This window comes from Dromiciops gliroides, chromosome 2 (assembly GCF_019393635.1).
Source record: "Dromiciops gliroides isolate mDroGli1 chromosome 2, mDroGli1.pri, whole genome shotgun sequence".
Taxonomy (NCBI): Eukaryota; Metazoa; Chordata; class Mammalia; order Microbiotheria; family Microbiotheriidae; genus Dromiciops; species Dromiciops gliroides.
The window spans coordinates 376,872,310-376,892,633 of record NC_057862.1 but is presented as its reverse complement, the minus strand read 5'-3'; the positions used below and the strand labels follow the sequence as shown (position 1 = coordinate 376,892,633).

The 20,324-nt window shown below is 38.7% G+C and overlaps 1 pseudogene; it reads right to left on the bottom strand.

Moving 5' to 3' along the window:
• Window positions 1-15,713: 15,713 nt before the first annotated feature.
• On the bottom strand, window positions 15,714-15,976 carry LOC122744589 (annotated as a pseudogene).
• Window positions 15,977-20,324: the final 4,348 nt, after the last annotated feature.

Here is a 20,324-nt window from a genome sequence, read left to right as displayed (position 1 = left end):
AATGAATGGAAGACATCCTTAGAATAAGGGTTCTAAAGTTTTTTTTTATATCATGGACTCCTCTGGCAGTAACCTTCTCAGAATAATGTCTTTGAGTGCATAAAATAAAATACAATTACCAAAGGAAACCACTTTTATTTAAATGGTTGTCAAAAAAATTAAAGGGATCTTAGAGAAGTAGGTACCAAGGAAATGACTATAATTAGAGTCCTAAGGGAGCCAATGAAAAGGGTAACCACCACCCTTTCATCCCTTCATCCTAGCCCTGTCTCCTCCCTCCCAGAGAGCCATTTCATGAGCTGCTTACAAGTCCCTCAAGACACCACGGGCATCAAACTCTGACAAATTATTACAGCTAGAGCAGAGTGAAAACAGGTCTCATTCTGCAAAAACCAAACTCAAATCTTCAGCAGCTAAGGGAACTAACTCAGAGTCCTTAGATTACAATTCTCCCATTTTCCATATGGAGAAACTGAGGTTTAGAAAAGTAAAGTGGGGCACCTAGGTGGCACAGTGGATAAAAGCACCGGCCCTGGATTCAAGAGGACTTGAGTTCAAATCCTACCTCAGACACTTGATACTTAACTAGCTGTGTGACCCTGGGCAAGTCACTTAACCACAATTGCCTCACCCAAACCCCCCCCCCAAAAAAAAGAAAAGTAAAGTCAATTCAACTATTCTGGAGAGTAATTTGGAACTATACCCAAAGGGTTATCAAACTGTTCGTACTCTTTGATCAAGATATCCAAAAAAAGGGAAAACCTATTTGCACAAAATATTTATAGCAGGTCTTTTTCTAAGGCTGCCTTCCATTCGTCCTCCAGTGTCCCTCGACCGTCCATCTCTCTTGTTTCATGACCAGTCCACTTCAATTCTAATCAAACAAGCATTTTCCAAGAGACTATTATGTTCCAGACACAAAGCTAAGTAAATACTGGGGATATGAAAAAAGTCAAAAACAGCCCCTAGCCCCAAAGAGTGGTACTCTAATAGAGGATACATGTAAATAACCAGAGGCCTTAGGTCCTACAATTGTAATCAATCAATTCACTGCCAATTATGTACTGAGTAGCTACTATGTACAAAGCTCTGTGTTGAATGTTCTGAAAGACACGGAGAAGCCCTTAAGGAAAGAAAGTCTAGTTGGGGAGACTAGATATATATGATAAATGATTGAAGTCCAGAGATTATGGTATGGATCCAACTACTGAAGGATTTCTATAAATCAGCAGTGGTGGTTTTTCATAGGAGGCTTATAGAGAGAGTGCAGGACTTGACGTCTTGGAAGTCGATTCACATCTCACTTTTGACCCTTACTAGATTTGTGACCTTAGGCAGGTCACTTACCCTCTATACTATTGGTCAATTCCTTGAGACTTAAGTACTGAAACAAATGGGTTCTGATTTATGTATATGGAGGGAAATTCCTACCTTGGCGATTCCTATTCTTTGTATATTTGTGTATCATTGTTGTTGTTATTCAGTATTCCTCTTGGCATTAAGTAACTACCAATTTATGTGATTCAAGGAGTAACAGGTATATCCATAACCTAAAAAAATTAGCAAATAACTTATGAACTTAACATTTTACCATAGAAGTTATTCTTTGGATTGTGAATAGAGCCATCAAGGGGTTATAGAAAGAATGCTGGACCTGCAATCAGAGGACCTGAATGTGAGCCTCAACTTTTCGACTTAATCACTTTGATATCCTTCAGAAAGTCCCTTCTATAGGGACTTCTGTAGGTCTCAGTTTCCTCATTTGTAAATGAGGAGATTGGATGAGAGAATTATGAAGTCCTTCCCTACAATAAATCAATGATCCATTTCCCCTATATGTCCAATGGAAATGCTTCTATGAGGGTAAAAATTATTATACAAGACTTCAGCCAGCATTTGGGAGGCTCCAAATTAAAGTGTGAGAGAAAATAGGTATTATGCTGCATACTAAACTGAAGATCTACAGAGCCTTTTGCCGACCTGTATACCTGTGAAACCCAGACAGTCTACTATCTCCATGCCAGTATATTGAATCGTTTCCATTTGAAATGTCTTAGGAAGATCTGAAGATTACCTGGCAAAAAAGGGTATCAAACACTGAGGTCTTTTCTTGAGTTAAATTGTCAAGCATTTAAACAAGGGTTAACTGTGAAGAGCGGGGAAAAGAAAGAAAATGTGCTATAGTGGAAAGAACAATAATAATAACTCTATCACTTACCAGTTTGGTAACCTCATGTAAGTCAATAATGACTCTGATTCTCTAGTTTTCCTTAACTGTAAAATGTAGGAAATAATTGCCATTCTGCATACTTCAAAGGTTGTTGTGAAGGTTAATTAAAATAATGCAAATTGACAGTTCAGAACTGCAGATCACAATTTCTTCATGCTTTCTCGTCATGTGCAATGCCTTTCATTGTCTCTCTGTCCTTCTTACACAGAGATCTATTTAATGCCTTTGCTGGCTTAACCTCTGGTCCTTTCTTATAATATTATGGATACCAGTTAAATTCTCCAGTGTCCCTCTACCATCCATCTCTGTTATTTCATAACCAGTCCAATTAAAATAAAATAATTAGAATAATTAAATATTTAAAACAAGAAGGTTAATATGATATTATAAACTGCTACATAAATGGAAGATATTGTTATTATTTAAAATAGTATTATGGGAAGTATTTTTGAAATTGTTGTGTGTGTGCGTGTGTGTGTGCGTGCATGCGTGTGTGTGTGTGTGTGTGTGTGTGTGTGTGTGTGTGTGTGTGTGACTGAGAGAGAGGCACATAGAGACAGAGACCGGGACAGAAAAAGAGGGAAACAGAGAGGAGAAATAAGAGAGAGACAGAGACACAGAGACACAGAGAGAAACAGAGACAAAAGACAGAGAGAGAATCTGTCCCCCAAAGGTTCTAGAATTCTACTGGGACTTGGGTAGTAGTGGTGGGGACTATAAACAGATAAATATGAGGGGCAAAGGGAAGATGTCCTGGTGAAATTTGGGTAGGGGAAGCATTTACAAATAGGATGGTCATACTAGATTTCATGGAGGAGATCTCTCTCTCTCTCTCTCTCTCTCTCTCTCTCTCTATCTATCTATCTATTTATCTATATTTGAGCTGCATTTGGAAGAAGATGAGGATTTTGAAGAAGAATACTTCCAGCATGAAGATCAGATATGCAAGTTCCTAAATTCAAGAATCAATGTGTGGAATTCAGAGAACAGTTAGTAGTTCAATTAGACTGGGATGAAAAATACTCATAGTGGAAGAAATGAAAGATTGTAAAGAGTTAGGGTGGAGTCAGACTGTGGAGGAATTTAAATTAGTCAGACTGAGGAATTTGGATTTTTATCCCAGGAGTTAATAGGGGGCTACTGAAATCTTTTAAGCAGGTAAGTGATATGATGAAATCTGTGCCTTGGGAAGGTTTTGTTGGTAGCTTTATGAATGGTGAAGAGAGTAGATAAAACTCATCATCTGTGTCATTCAGGTAATCCTCCATGGAAGTTATACTCGATCTGGAAGATGTCAGCCCTTTAGCCACAAAAATAATAATTATTATAAGCTTTTTTTTTAGTACTAAACAATATAAGCACATTTGAGTCATTTTTTTATAATGCTTGGAGAGTGTCAAGATTAGCTATAGTATCTCCATTTCTGTTCCATTCGATAATTCCTGCTCCAACTAGAATAATGTTGGGTGTTGAACTCTAAATAGCTTGTTGCAAAAGAGTGACTTGTAAAGGGGAGTGCTGTGTTTGAGCATTCACACGAGTAGGCCTGAGTCATGAAGGAGTACAAAGTGTCAGTCTGGAAAGGAAGGAAGGGGACTAGGATGTGAAGGGTTTTAAAATCCTCCAAGGACCAAGACAGGAGATTCATGTGGTCCTGGCTAATGTTACATCATCATATTCAAAGTAGGAAGGGAACAAGTTTTCATTAAATGCTTACTATGTGCCAGGCACTGTGTTTAGCACTGGACATACAAATAAATACAAATAAAAAGAAAGATGGTCCTTGCTCTCAGTATGCTTACATTCAAATGACAGAAGTTTAGATGGGGATGGAGGATGAAGGTTATTTAGTGGGGAGGCATCATGAAAGCCAAAGAAAGCCAGGCACATGGCCAGCAGGAGAGCAAAGGCTAGCCAGCATCAGTGCTTCCACAGACACATCAATTCCTCCAGAGGAAGTCATCAATGAGAAAAGCAGGCAGGAATAACAGAATGATATTTTATGCTCATTGGACTTCCCAAGTTGTATGCTGTCCCAGGGCAGGGAGGCCCCAGGTACTGAGAGAAGTTCTGGGATGAGCCAGCAGTAGAAGGGGCATGTTTTTTTAAGTCCAGAGGAAATCAGGAAAAACACTAGGAGAACTAGCATCATGTTTAAATTCAGTAGCCTCAGCCAATATTTTGCCTCTTTTTCTTTGCAGCCTTAACTTCCCCTTTTCCCATGATGCTAAAAGCTATATTCATCAAAACCTAGAGTAAAGAATCCCTCTCTATGTGAGCCATCAAGCATTATGGCATGGAATTGTTGTTCACTCATATCCAGTTGTATCAAACTCTTCATGACCCCCATTTGGGGTGTTCTTGGCAAAGATACTGGAGTGCATTGTTATTATTTCCTTCTTCAGCTCATTTACAGATGAGGAAACTGAGGCAAATAGGGTTAGGTTGACTTGCCCAGGATCAAAGCTAGTAAGTATCTGAGGCAAGATTTTAATTTAAAAATGAGTCTCCTGATTCTAGACCTAGTGCTCTATCCACTGTGCCACCCAGCTGCTCAAGGCATGGTAAAGTAGAAAATAGACTTGATTTGAAATCAGTAGACTTGGGTTCTGTGAGACTATTACTCTCCAGGGCCCCCCTGCCGAGAAAGCATCCAACAATGGCAACCCGGAAGTTGCCTCACAATTCATGGACCCACCTTTAAGTCATATCAATCAGTGACTTGAATGTGTAATGATTGGAATGATGCCACCTGCTGGAGAGCTACTGTAGGAAAGCTCTGCCATGAGGAGAAGGTGTCTGAGGGCAAGCCATGTGGTCAGTTCCTTGGCATCAGGAAGTGACATTTGCTTGTGGGTACTGTCTATCAAAGCTAAACAGCCAATCAACTTGAGGGAGCCTCCCATTTCTGGGAGGAGGACATGAATTAAGAAGTGGACGCTGGTGGAGGGTTCTTGCTCTTTTTTGTTCCTGACCTCACCATGGTGGGTCGATGATGGAGCCTCTTAGAAATAAGTAGATTTTTGCCTTTCTCTCTTACCCTAATGCTCTTTAATAAATACTAAAACACTTAAAATACTCTTGCTAAAGCTTATAATTTATTGGCGACCACGCATTAGATATTTTAGACAGACTAGCTAGAAATTTAGCCCTTTAAAAATGCTACCAGCCAATTAGTTTGGAGATGTGTGTGGGGACCACCCCTCTTCTGGTCCACAGGGAGCTTCTGGTCAAACTGAGTCAGGCTTTTTCTCTTTGGAAGAGTGATCTGGTAGGTGAAGGCAGCTTTTTTTTTTTTCCTCTCCTTCAAAGCATAGATCTGAGTTGTTTATCCATTCTTTTTTTTTTTCTTTTTTGGGCAGGGCAATGAGGGTTATGTGACTTGCCCAGGGTCACACAGCTAGTAAGTGTCAAGTGTCTGAGGCTGGATTTAAACTCATGTCCTCCTGAATCCAAGGCCAGTGCTTTATCCAGTGCGTCACCTAGCTGCCCCAGGTTTTTCCATTCTTTCAGAGACATGTGCTCTCTCTTTACTAACTTTTAATATACTTTAATAAATGCTTAATGCCTAAATTGTTGCTGAAGCTTCGAATTATAAGTAAATCCTAGCTAGTTTTCCCCCACACTTGGGGGTCAGGTAAGGTGATTTAGTTTTACTCTCCATAGTTTAAATCTTGGTAGTGCTGTTTATTACGTGAATAATCCTGGGAAAATCCACTTTAGCCTGCCTAGGTTTCAGTATCTTTATATATTAATGAAGGGTTTGGCCTAGATGATGGGCACCTTCCAGTTCTAAATCTGATAACCTAGTGGGGTTAAGACTTCCAAACCAAAAGCCTCCATGGACACAAGATGATTCATTGCTTTTCTGTGGAGAAGTTATAATTTGCCTGTATGTCCTTGTCAACCTTCTTCTCATGCTGTGGGCCAGATGGCTGTCCTTTGTCCCCTGTTCAGAGGTCAAAAATTCAAGTTGTCAGGGCCCCAGACCTGCTGACTCTCCAGCTACCATGACTTTTCATGATGATACAACTTAAACAATAGGGACGGGATGGCTGAGATGCTACCATCAAGTACAGGGTCACAACTATCGTGGACCTCATAATAGAATCCTCACTGTTTCAACTTTTGGTATATTCTGTACTTGAGGTTTCAATCATCTTGATACCACAGGGGAGGCATGAGCCTCCCCTCAGAAACACACAAAACCAGGGTGCACAAACATGGATACAGAAATCCAGCTAGATAACCAGGCTCCCCAAAACCTGCACTACTTCATCACAGTAAGGTTTCCTTGGGTTTTTCTTGCTTTATTTTCTTTCAATACAACAAGTTTTGCAAAATAGTCTAAGTGCCAATTGTTAGGTTATCAGCCCAGAGACTGATGCTTTTCCCATTTTATATACATACATACTAATATACATGTATATATCCATACACACATATGTATGTGTATACATATAAACACACATATATACACATACACACACGTGCTACCTAAAGGAAGTATTAGAGTGAGAAACAAGCTGATGATCTTAGTTGGGCTTTTGACAACAATTGTTGCCTTCCTGCTCTTATAACTCAGCTGCCCTGCCAACCACATTGTCATAAAGCAAGGAGTCCAGTTTCCCCAGATGAAAAAGAATGGCATTAGTTTGAGTCTGTCTGAAGCAGTAATAGATCATATCTACTTCTAATGAGACCAAATCAATAGAACATTCTGCTTCTCTGCCTTGGATATACAGCAGCAATAGCAAGGACAAAGAGATCAGCTTGTAGGAGTCAAATAAAATGTTCTGTTCTAGAAGCTGAATGCTTTATGAGAGAGTGAGAGAGACAGAGACAGAAAGATACAAAGAGAGACAGAGAGAAAGAGAGAAAGGAAAGAAGGAAGGAAGGGAGAGAGAGAGAAAGAAAAAACACATAGTGCCTTGCACATAGCAAAGACATAATAACTATGTTGATGGATTGATTGATTGATTAATAGGCAAGGAGTCAGTTACTAAAGAAGGAGTAAATGAGTAATGTGGTCCAGGTTGGAAAAAAAGAATCAATTATCCAGGTGATTATCAAAGGCAAGGTGATGAAGTAAGTTACTGTGGCTTCACAGAACTTGAGAGAAGTGTGTAGGAAATCAGCAAACACAACTGATACCTTGTAAGTGCAAATAACTCTGGGCCTACATTTGGTTGTGGTCAGAAAGAAGCCAAAAGGCTGCTTCTGGATAAGAGAGTTACCCAAAGCAAAACAAAACCAGTGGTCTTACTTCATGCTACTAAAGGTCAGGAAATATGCCTTCTATTTCTCTTCCATCCCTTCTTAATTGTTAGTAAGTTATCCCCACCCATCACCCCCAGTCATACTTGTTAGAAACTTCTTGACATTCTAAAGGTCTTATGTAACAAACAATGACAGTGATGGCATCCCAAGATCAATTTTTCTCCTCCCCACTATAGATAATGAGTTGAGCATTCCCTGAAGGGGTTTCAGGATGGATTATGCCCATTATAAACAGAAATCATTATATTTTGATGTCAAAAAGAATTGGCTCATTGAAATGGTAAAGAAACAGGACCATCCATGTCACAGACTTGTTGAGGTCATAAAGCACAAGGAGAACGAGTACTGTTGGACTCCATTAATCTCCAAGATGGATTTCTGGAACTCAATTCCAGCCCCCACCTGACTCCCCTCGGGCACTGCATGTGTGTTTCAATTTGGGGGCAGTCATGGGTTTTACTCCTACAGAACTGCCTCTGTCTCACTGTCAAGGAAATCATATACAAACTGAAAATCATTTCATTCCTCAAATATGTAATTAATCCATCTCATTCAGACACAAATATTTCGCCATGAATGTGATAAGGAAATCTCCTAGAGTCAATTCCTGCCATGTGGAATAGCCTCCCTGTATCTCTTGGCTTTTGTTGATTCTCCATCTTTGCACCATCTCATCTAAAAACATATCTTTTCTCCTAGTCACTGACTCTGAATTCCTCCATCTCCAAGGCTGGGCATAAGGCTCGTTAATTCTACATCTCATATCTGTTTACATTCTGTACAGCTTTAGAAGTGAGTTAGAAGTGAGATTTTCACTAAATGCACTATTACTCACTCACTGCACTGGCTGAGTTGAATGCAATTGACTGATAAGAAAGACAATTTCATTTAGCAGCAAATTAGGCTTGGGTTAAGTAATGGGGTCTTGGAGATGAAAATGGTATCAGTCTTTGTCAAGACATTCTCTGCACTTCTCTGTTGTGGAGGAATTGGAGGAAGATAATCAGGTTCATAAACCCAGTTTATGATGGATTGTTGGAAATGGCAGTGATCAGGAGACTGGTCTCTAAGTAGAGTTATGCCATTAATTAACAGTGTAGTAGTCTTGAGCAATTATGGCACTTCACAAAAGTCATCACCTGGAAAATCAGGACAATACCACATTACTTTCTATAGGCATGGGGCAGAATATTTGATGGAAATACATTTCAACTCTATGACTTAACCTCCAGACTCCAGGCTGGAAGATAATGGATGATAAAATGTAAAATCACTTTATACTCTTCCTAATCTTGATCCTATAGTGAACCAGTCCAGCATTACATTGCCCTCTTTTGTTGAATCCATTGACTCATTATTTTATCACCACTCATCCCTCAAAACCCAACCCTGAATTTCTCCCCACCATCTCCCTTACACTACTACTCACAGAAGGAACTATTCTGACCAACCAACTGTAATGACTAGGTCCATTACAAAATTGTGTTTTCCAATTTCTATCAAGCCTTCATGACATCAAGGCACTGATGCATTTTACCCCTCCCTACCTGATTCTCTATCACTTTTTTTCCATTCAACTCTTCCAAATCTTCTCTCCTTAAGCCTCCTATTCTACTCCTCCAACTCTCTCTGCAGAGGAGTGCTCAATGTAAGATCTCAACAGGGGACTGTTTGAGAAAACGGAGTTCTCTCTTCTTCCTCTCTTTATATTTCAAAATCATTTGATATCATCATCCCATTTGTTCCTTCTTCAACTTAATATCTATTGAATATGGCCACTCTTTTCATCAGACAAGTATCTCCACTTCTATTGTTGATCCCACCCACTTCTATATTCTCCAGCACATTGTCACCCATAGTTATCACCCTCTATTTTTTATTCTCCCCCTGTCTCCTAGATCTTTTCCTCATACCCTATGCCCAGGTCTAGCCCATCCTCTGAATTCTTCAACTAGCCATACCATCCTCTTAAACTATTATTATATCTCTTTCTACCCTTTCACACCTAAGTACCTGAAAAAATCTTTCTATAATCATTGCTTCCTCCTGCTTTTCTGTCATATATGTATCACTTCCTCATAGTTTATCTTCTGGTCTTTCAGTTTACAGAAATTGTTCCTCATCAAAATCACCAATTTCCTCTTTATCAAATCCAGTATCCCTTTTCCCCAATCCTCAACCTTCTTTACTTTTCTGTAGCATCTTACATTTTGCCCATCTACTCTTCCCTGAATATTTTCTCCAATATGATATTTTATGGCATTATTCTTTTCTTGATTCTCCCTTATCTGTCTAACTTCATATTTCAGTCACCATAGGAAGATAATTATATGAAAAACAATGCAAAAGAAGGTGGCCTAGGACATACAAGATCTAAAGTTATATTGTAAAATGGCAATAATCAAAACTATTTGGCACTGGCTAAGATAGAATGGTAGATCAGTGGAATTGATTAGGTACATCACGATAATTTAGTAAATGACTATAGTAATCCTACTGTTTGATAACCCTAAGACTATAATTTCTGAGATAAAAAATTCATTGTTTGACAAAACTGCCAGGAAAATGGAAAGTAGTATGGCAAAAACTAGGTATAGACCAACATCTCACACTGTATAACAAAATGTCAAAATGGGTACATTATTTAGAAATAAGGGGTAATACCATAGGCAATTAGGAGAGGAAAGATGTTTTCTTCTCAGATCTATGGAGAGGGGAAGAAGTTATGACCAAACAAGAGATAGAAAACATAATGAAATGCAAAATGAATACTTTTAATTATATTAAATTAAATTTTTTGTACAAACAAAACCAATTAAATAAAGAAGAGAAGGAAAACAGAAAACTGAGAAACAATTTTATAGCCAGTGTTTCTGATAAAGTCCTCATTTTTAAATATATGTAGACCTGAATCAAATTGATAAGAATACAATACATTCCCCAATGGAGAAATAGTCAAAGAATACGAATAGGCATTTTTCAGATGAAGAAATTAAAACAATCTATAGTCAGATAAAAATGTTCTCAATTGCTACTGATAAGAAAAATACAAATTAAAACTACTCTGAACTTCCACCTTGCCTGTCAGATTGACTAATATGACAAAAAAGGAAAATGATAATTGTTGAAGAAGATGTGGGGAAATTGGAATACTAATGCATTGTTGGTAGAGTTATGAACTGATTCAACTACTCTGGAGAACAATTTGGAACTATGCCCAAAGGGCTATAAGCCTGTGCATAACTTTTTTTGTGGGGCAATGAGGGTTAAGTAACTTGCCCAGGGTCACACAGCTAGTAAGTGTCAAGTGTCTGAGGTTGGATTTAAACTCAGGTCCTCTTGACTCCAGGGCCAGTACTTTATCCACTGTGCCACCTAGCTGCCCCCCTTGTGCATAACTTTTGACCCAGAAATACCAATAGTAGTACTATATCCTAAAGATATCATATAAAAGGGAAAATGAATAGTAGCTCTTTTTTGTGGAAGCAAAGAATTGGAAATTGAAGGGATGCCCATCAATTATGGAATGGCCTGAACAAGTTGTGGCATATGAATGTAATGGAATGGTATTGTGTTTTAAGAAATAATGATCTCAACATCATGTGTTGATCAATTGTGATAGACTTGATTCTTCTCAGCAATACAATGGTCCAAGATAGTTCCAAAGGACTCATGATGGAAAATGCTCTCCAAATGCAAAAAAAAAAAAAAAAGAACTCTGGAATCTAGTTGCAGATTGAACCATACTATTTCTATTGTTTTTGGTGTTGTTTTTCTTTTTTGAGGTTTTTCCAGCATGACTAATGCAGAAATATGTTTAATGTGATTGTACATACATAACCTATTTCAGATTGTTTGCTGTCTTTTGAAGGGGGCAGTAGGGGAGGGACCTAGAAAAATTTGAAACTAGAAATCTTATAAAACAAATGTTGAAAACTATCTCTACATGTAACTGGAAAATAATAAAATACTTTCATTAAAAAGAAAAGAAATAATGTGCAGTCAGATTTCAGAAAAACCTGGAAAGTCTTACATGAACTGATACTAAGTGAAGGAAACAGAACCAGGGCTACATTACAAAGAGTAATAGCATCATTGTATGATGATCAACTTAACTCTTCTCACCAACACTATTCAAAGGACTCATGATGGAAATGCTATCCACATAGAAAGAACTTATCCACATAGAAAGAAAGTCTTAGTGGAAGACTGAGGCATAGTATTTTTGCTTTAAAAAAATTGCTTTCTTGAGGGTTTTCTTTTTGGTTCTGATTTTTCTTTTATAACATGACTAATATGGAAATATCTTTAATATAATTGTACTGCATAACATTTCAGATTGCTTACTGTCTAGGGAAGGGGGAGGGAAGGGAACAGGGAGAAAAAATTTAGAACTCAAAATCTTACAAAAATGAACATTGAATAGTATCTTTATATGTATTTGGGGGAAAACACTATTAAATGAAAATTAAAGAAAGATATTTATCCATCTCCTGTTTCTGACTACATATCCCCCAAGGCTTTGTGTTATTCCTTTTCACTTCCTTTTCTACATTCTTTCTTGGTGAATTCATAAGCTTCCATAGGTTCAAGCAACAAGAGTATGGAGATTACACCCAAGTTAATATACCCATCTTTAGTTTCTCTCCTTAGCACTAGGACTATATCACCATTTGCCTTTTTGTCATTTTGAAACTCAACATATCCTGAAAAGAACCAAATATCTTTTTTCCCCATGTAGAAACCTACAACTCCTCCAAATTTCCTCATTTCTGGTTATGATATCACCATCTTTCCAATCACTCAGGTCTATGATAAAAATCATAATTGACTCATTTTTTTTGCCAAATATTACCAAATTTATCTTACATTCATTAGCTTGTCTCTTCTTAAATGACCACTATTCTAATTAAGGTGTTCATTCCCTAGAAACATTTCTAGTAGTCTCCTAATTACTCTCCTTGTCTCAAGTCTCTCCTCCTCCAAATTATTTTCTACATAACAGCCAAAGTGATAACACTAAATCATAGGTTTGACCATGTAATTCCCTTGATTGATAGCACAAAGAATCAGGAGCTTGGAAAAGGAAGCACAAAGATTGACTGAAGAAAACAATTCCTTAAAAAATTCATTTGGCCAAATGGAAAAAAGGGGGCATAATCTCATTGAAGAAAACAATGCCTTAAAAACTAAACTTGGACAGTTGAAAGATAAGGAATCCATGAAACACCAGGAATCAGTCAAGCAGAATCAAAAGAATGAAAAAATAGAAGAAAATGTGAAATACCTCATTGGAAAGACAACTGATCTGGAAAACAGATGCAGGAGAGACAATTTGAGAATCATTGAACTACCTGAAAGTCATAATCAAGAAAAAAGTCTAGACACCATATTCCAGGAAATTATCAAGGAGAACTGCCCTGATATTATAGAATCACAGGATAAAATCATCATTGACAGAATCCACCAATCACTTCCTGAAAGAGACCCCTAAAGGAAAACTCCAAGGAATACTGTAGCCAAATTCCAGAATTATTAGGTGAAGGAGAAAATACCCCAAGCAGCCAGAAAGAAGCAATTTAAATATCATGGAGCCACAATCAGGATTGCTCAGGACCTGTCAGCTTCAACATTAAAGGATCACAAGGCTTGGACTATGATATTCCAAAAGACAAAGGAGCTTGTATTGCAGCCAAGGATCTATCACCCAGCAAAACTAATCATTCTCTTTCAGGGGAAAAGATGGACATTCAATGACATTGGGGACTTTCAAGGTTTCCTGATGAAAAGACCAGAACTGAATAGAAAATTTGATCTTAACATACAAGATTGAAGAGAAGTTTAAAAAGGTAAACAGAGGGGGGGGAAGTTAATTAATAAGGTTAAACTGTTTAGATTCCTACGTGGGAAAATAATACTTATAACTCTTGAGAACCATATTATATATATATATATATATATATATATATATATATTATATATATATATATATATATATATATATATATATATATATATGTGTGTGTGTGTGTGTGTGTGTGTGTGTGTGTGTGTGTGTATGTGTATATATATATAGGCAGACAGAAGGATTATACATAGAGGGTATAAATATAAATTGTCTTTGATGTGACGATACAAAGAAAATTAAGGAGTTAAAAGTAGTTTATGGGGAAAAGAGGAAATGGGAGGTGGAATGGGGTGAATTACATCATATGGAGAGGTGCAAAAAACCTATTCCAATAGAGAGAAAAAAGGGAGGGGTGAACATTGTTTCAACATTTCTCTCACTATATTTCATTCAAAGAGGTAATAACATATATGTTTATTTGGATAAAAAAATCTTAGCATATTCTTTAGGGAAGTAAAAGGGAAAGGGGAAAAGGGGAGGGACTGATAGAAGGGAGGGCAGAAGCAGGATAGAAAAGGGTAAAGAAAAGAGGGGGCTGATAAAAGGGAGGGCACATTGGGGAGGCAGGGGTAAGAAGCAAAAGGTTGGTGAGGAGGAATAAGGTGTAAGAAGGGGGAAAAGTACAAAGGGGGTAAATATAATGGAGGGAAATAGACAGCTAGTATTAATAACTGTGAATGTGAATGGGATGAACTCTTCATAAAGTAGAGCTGAATAGCAGAGTGGATTAAAAACCAGAATCCTACAATATGCTGTTTACAAGAAACACATCTGAAGCAGAGAGATACACACAGAGTAAAGGTAAAAGGCTGTAGCAGAATATATTATGCTTCAGCTTGTGTAATTTAAAATTCTAAGTGTGGGTTCTAATTTGTCCCTCCAGTTTGGGGAGGAAACTGACTAAAATCTCTGATAAAGAGGTTTAGGTCTTTTAAGGGTTTATTGAAAGATAGTAAAAGAAAGAGAAAGATTGAGAACAAATTTCTTATAGCTTGGAAATCCTCACCTTCCTAAACTTCCCACTTCTGAAGCCCTCTGACATGAATCAGATGTCTCATACCAAAAGAGGAAGAGTCCTCTCACCAGTGTCCGCTTCCTCCTTCATGTTCCCCTCCCAGAAATAGGAGGTTCTTCAAGCTGATTGACTAGCATCATTCAAATTCATTGGTTCACTGGACCTGAAGGTGGTCTCAATGTAAAGTTCAAAGTTTTTAGCTTCTGAGAACAATACCTTCTTAAGTACCCTCTTAAGTACCAGCCAGATGTGCTTACAATTTAGTTAACTGGAAGTAAGCCAGTCAGCAGTCAGTCGCTCTGACCCAATTCAATCAGTTTTGATCAATCTCCAGGTGAGCCCCCTGAGTATCTGCTAAATCTCCTCTTCTACCACATTCTATTATCTTGACATAAGCTTAAGTCAATTTAATATTGTACTAGAAATGTTAGCTTTTGCAATAAGAGGAGAAAAGGAATTAAAGGAATTAGAATAGGCAAGGAGGAAATAAAACTCTCATTCTTTGCAGATGATATGATGGTATATTTAGAGAATCCTAGAGAATCAACTAAAAAATTACTTGAAATAAATAACAACTTTAGCAAAGTAGCAAGATATAAGATAAATCCACATAAATCATCAGCATTTCTATACATGACCAACAAAGTCCAGCAGCAAGAGATAGAAAGAGAAATTCCATTTAAAGTGATGGTTGACAATATAAAATATTTGGCAGTCTACTTGCCAAGACTAATCCAGGAATCCTATGAACACAATTACAAAACACTTTTCACACAAATCAAATCAGATCTAAATAATTGGAAAAAATATCAATTTCTCATGGATAGGCTGAGCTAATATAATAAAAATGACAACCATAACTCTACCTAAGTTAATTTACTTATTCAGTACCATACCAATCAGACTACCTCAAAATTATTTTTTAGAGCTAGAATAAATAATAACAAAATTCATCTGAAAATTTACCCAAATGGTATAAAAGAGACCAGAATTAGTGACTTAGCCAGTAAGGGAGCCACTCCAGAGACCCACCCAGCAAAGCTAATAAGTATCGCCACTGGAATTTACAGGAATATATGGGAAACATGCTAAGATGGGGACAAGGAGGTTGAGTCAAAATGGTGGTGGATTTGAAAAGGTGTCCAGGTGGGGGTGGCAGCAAAAATCTTTCCTTTTGTTGTGAAGTGGGAAGAGAGGGAGAGACAGGTTTCCCACTTGGGGGTGCTAACTGTGAAGACCGATCTGAGTGGTAAAGGGGGGCTGGCCCCCAGGCAGAGGGCTCATAGTAAGGCATCACACCATTCTCCAAGGCATCTCAAGCAATCCCAAGACTGGTGGCATTAGCCCCACAGGTGTCTTTGAACCACTTCCAGAAGAGGTCTTTTTTCAGCACGAAGAACTGGCCCAGAAATACATAGGCCTTGTTGAAGCTCTTGTCCTAGAGTTTCTTGCCCAGCACTTCTCTGATGCCTGCCAGACTGCCCACAGATTTCTCCCCCATGGGCTCAGCCACAAAGTTGTGGCACTTCCGCGAGGTCATCATGTCTCCCATAATGGTCATACTCCCCGCCAACCGGCTTCTCCCTCTACTACCTCAATCCTGCATGGGTATGCCAGCTTCCGCTTCCTCCAGAATCTTTCTTACCTAAACTTTTCTCTGTAGGACAAATAACTGCATTATTTATTTAGTTATAAAAACAAAATTTGAATTCCAAGGGTGTCAACATTTTGTTCATTTCTTTTTCACCATATTAACAACTCACTGCTTAAGGTTAGAGGTCAGGTCCAAGTGCACCTGCCAGACTTCAACCACCAAGCCTTTTTATCCATGGGGATTCTCCATGATTTAGTGATGCCACCTAACTTCTATGACAAGAGTCATTCCCTACTCTAGTACATTCTTCACATACTCTCAGAGTGGTTTTCATAATACCAGCTCAGAACATATTGATCTGCTCAAAAAAAAAAAATCAGTGATTGTCTGTTATCTATATGATTAAATACAAAAAGCTATTGTCTTGCTATGAAGGCTCCCATGGGTCTTGCTCCAACATACCTTTCCAGGCTTATTTTATACCAATATCCTTCATGCACTCTATATGCCAGTCAAACAATCTTTTTTTTTTTTTTTTTTGGTGAGGTAATTAAGGTTGTGACTTGCCCAGGGTCACACAACTAGCAAGTGTCAAGTGTCTGAGGCCAGATTTGAACTCATTTACTCCTGACTCCAGGGCTGGTGCTCTATCTAATGCAAGACCTAGCTGCCACCCAGCCAAACAATCTTACTACCTTTCCCATCTCTGTATTTGTGCAGCCCTTTTCCAAGAACCTAGAATACACTCACTATTTTTTGTGTATGATTCCAAATGGTATTCAACATTGCTTATACTCATCCATAGGTATATCAACATCACATAAATATGTCTATTTTTTCCATAGCCCTTCAACTTTTGTCACTTTTCTTGTCATATTTACCAAATTGATCGCTGTGAGGCAGAATCTCAGAAGTGTTTTTAATTTATATTTTTCTAACTATTAGTGATTTGAGTATTTATTTCCCCTACATGTAAAAGAATTGTTATAGAAGCTGTTTTTATAAAGGCAAAAATGAAACCAAACGGATACCAATCAACTGAGGAATAACTGAATAAATTATGTCATATGAATTGATGGAATAGCATCATGCTATTAGAAATGAGGAAGATACAAATGAGTGAGTGTTAAGAGTAGGAAAAGACAGCATAGAAATATAGAAAATATCTTCATTCAGTTGTATCTGACTTTCTTTGACCCATTTTGGTGTTTTCTTGGCAAAGTACTGGGGTGGTTTACCATTTTCTTCTCCCGCCTCATTTTACAGATGAGAAAACTGAGGCAAAAAGGTTAAGTGACTTCCCCAGAGTCCCAGAGCTAGTAAGTGTCTGAGGCTGGATTTGAACTTGATGAAAATGAGTATTTCTGTTTCTAAGCCCAATGCTCTATCCACTAGGTCATTTAGCTGCCCCAAAAAGAAAGTGGAGAAAAATAGAAAAGTAAGAACTAAAGGAACTAACATTCCAATGGGAAAGACAATACACACTCAAGGTTTCTGGTCATGTTAGATGGAAAGAGCTCATGGTCCTTAAGGTGGAGTGGCAAAGTATATAGCTAATGCCTTTTCTTTAATTCATTTCCACCTATATGATTTTATCAGTTTTGATGTTCATTTGAGAGTATCAAAGACTTTGGTGACAAGATCAGTAATTGTGACTATAGTACCTGCAGGAGCAGTTGCCAGGCTATATCTCCACAAAGGTTCCTTCCCAGAGTGATGACTGAAACTGGACTGGAACACAGGCATTCTCTTGTGTTCAGGTCCTGCTATCTCCTTCAGGGTCTATGGGGAGATGTTGAACAAAGTCATTGCTTGACATGAACTGGCACATTCGTCTCCTGACTCTCACTAGAGAGCCTTGCTCCTTTAGTTGGGCTGGTTTGTCTGCTCTGGTGAGTGTTAGTATGTTGTTTTGCATTTCGTAAGGATGTCTGGCCCCTTTTCCATAGGAGCTGCTTCCCCAGATAATGTCTGTGAGGGACCTAGAAACCGAACCTATGGTGTAGGGATTGGAGTGAGGGTATTGGGTGTGTGCTTATCTTCCTGTTGGTGACAACTGGTGAGCAGTTGTTGCTGGTAGTAGAGAGGTAAACCCTTTTTCTACAATAATTTTTACTGTCAGTGATGACTATAGGTCCTAGAATTGGTGTTTGGGGACAGGGTAAATTGTTATTCCCAGGTCCTTACATCTCAGGTCTGATTTTGAAGAAGCATTGAACAGACCTATCAAACAGCCATCGAGCCAATGTCATAAGATCAAAGAGTCTGTTATGGGGAAGTTTGGTGTTAGAAGACTGGAAAGCTATCTGGCATTAAGAATCCTTGCTGACATCCATTGCATCTCATATAGCCCTTCTAATGGCTAAATGAATGAGTCGGCAGAGCCAAGATGGTGGAGGAAGACAGTGAAATCTGAACTCATGACATGATCTCTCAAAAAACCTCCAATAGCACCATAGGAAAATGCCTGGAACAGCAAAACTCACAGAAGAATGTGCTGAAATCATCTTCTAACCAAGAATGGTTTGGAAGGTCAGAAGAAGGGAACTGCTGTGCTGATACAGGAGTCAAGTCCAACCCCATAGTCACCCTGACACGATCCACTACCAGGAAGGCCTCACCAGAGAAGGAGGACCCCCTAGAGGCTCTGAATCAGCTGAAGCACAGGTCATCTGGAACTAAACTCACAGTCTGATGAGAGGGCTGAGCCTCTGGGCAGGGGCTCAGGGGTCTCTGCTGGTGCGAGCCAGAATTTGGGTTTTTCACCCTGCTGGGAACCAGGAGGCGGACTTGAGTAGTGGTAGCCCAGGTGGGAGAGGGACACAGGTCCTCGGAGCTAACAACCACAACACACAATCTGGTTGATTAGCAAGTTGGTCTGGGTCATCTACAGACCAGGGAACAGGCCAGGCCAGTGAAGAACCTGATCCTCCTTAAATTATACCACCTGGGACTTCTTACGCTTGGGATAATGCAGCCTGGAAACAGTGTCCCACTTTAAGGAGCTAAAAGTCAAGTAAAAAAAGGCAAGATGACCAGACAGGAAAGGTGAGGACCATAGAAAGTTTCTTCAGTAACAAAGAAGACCGAGGGGCACCCTCAAAGGAAGATGTCAACATCAGGGCCCCTATATCTAAAGCTTCCAAGAAAATATGAATTGGTCTCAGGCCATAGAGGTGCTCAAAAAGGACTTTGAAGATAAAGTTTAGAGAGGTAGAGGAAAAATGGAAAGAGAAATGAGGGGATGCAGGAAAGACATGAGAAAAAAGTCAACAGCTTGAAAGTCAAATTGGCCAAATGGAATAGGAGGTACAAAAGCTCTTCGATGAAAATAATTGCCTAAGAATGAGGATTGAACAAATGGAAGCCAATGACTTTATGAGAAACCAAGACACAATAAAGCAAATGCAAATGAATAAAAAAATAGAGGGAAATGTGAAATATCTTCTGGGAAAAACTGCTGACCTGGAAAATAGGTCCAGGAAAGATAATTTGAAAATTATTGGTCGACCTGAAAACCATGATCAAGGAAAGAGCTTTCATCTTCCAAGATATTCTCAGGGAAATTGCCCTGAAATTCTAGAAGAAGCTAAAATAGAATTGAAAGAATCCACCAATCACCTCCAGAAAGACATCCCAAAAGGAAAACTCCTAGGAATATTATAGCAAATTCCAGAGCTCTCAGGTCAAGGAGAAAATATTGCAAGCTGCCAAAAAGAAAGAATTCAAGTACTGTGGAGCCCCAGTCATGGATAGGCAACAAGATCTAGTACCTTCTACATTAAAGGACCAGAGGGCATGGAATATGATAATCCAGAGGCAAAGGAAATGGGGTTACAACCAAGAATCACCTATCCAGCAAAACTCAGCACAATCTTTTTCAGCGGAAAAAATGGGACTTTAATGAAAAAGAAGACTTTCAGATATTTGTGATGAAAAGACCTCAACTGAATTGGCAAAATTTGACTTTCAAATACGAGACTCTAGAGAACCATAAAAAATTGAGCTGGGGGACATACCTGGGGTCGTACGATGGCAACTGTCTTGTGTCTGAGGCTGGGTTTTGGCTGGGATCCCCTGGGTCCAGAGGTGACGCTTTGTCCACCTAGCTAGGTGATGACTCTTTAGGGTTAATTGAGGGGTGAAGGAAGCACTGAAGGTGGGAGAAGGGCAGAGGTGAAATCCTACATGAAGAAACAAGAAAGTAAACAGGAGTAATCTATTTAATCGGGGCAGTAAATGAGCCTAACACTCATCAGAATTGGTTCAAAGACCTCAATCTCATTAGAATTGGCTC